The sequence below is a fragment of the Penaeus monodon genome, chromosome 30 (assembly GCF_015228065.2).
Source record: "Penaeus monodon isolate SGIC_2016 chromosome 30, NSTDA_Pmon_1, whole genome shotgun sequence".
Lineage (NCBI taxonomy): Eukaryota > Metazoa > Arthropoda > Malacostraca > Decapoda > Penaeidae > Penaeus > Penaeus monodon.
Genome location: NC_051415.1, coordinates 33,315,342 through 33,315,822, shown reverse-complemented (window position 1 = coordinate 33,315,822; position 481 = coordinate 33,315,342). Strand labels below are relative to the sequence as shown.

Sequence of the window (481 nt, the reverse complement as noted above, 5' to 3'; positions counted from 1 at the left end):
TCCCCAGTAACCAATATGGAAGTTCATCCTATTAGGTAACACTCACTGCGTACTAGATGGCAATGCCATAGTTCCATCGAAAATGGATATAGTCTGAATAGTTTCAATTGATTTCAACGTTTACCATATGGTGATAGAGCAGGAGCATGATTTTGCTGTGTACACTCTGGTAACAACCATTTTAGAAATTGCATCCTAATTGATTTTAAGGGGAATTTTGTATCCAATGAAGAACGCCCCCTTAACCTTTTCCCCATTAACTCTAGACTCTTAATTCTGGTGATTATGCTATTCTTAGGGCTTGTACACCAGACCCAAATGGAGAAATAGATCTAATTTATAACATGCTATAAATTTCACTTTTCTTTTTTGATAAGTTTAGTTTGCAGAAGGAAGGGCATCATTACAGAGTGTTATACAGCTGGAAATTACCACTATTTCACATGATAGTGTGAAATCGTGGTAATGAATGTATTAGTAG

At 36.0% G+C, this 481-nt stretch overlaps 1 protein-coding gene across 1 annotated transcript in view; it reads left to right on the top strand.

Moving 5' to 3' along the window:
- The window catches only part of LOC119592731 (zinc finger FYVE domain-containing protein 21-like), a 7,306-nt gene that overhangs the window by 3,689 nt on the left and 3,136 nt on the right, over positions 1–481 (top strand). The window lies entirely within an intron of this gene.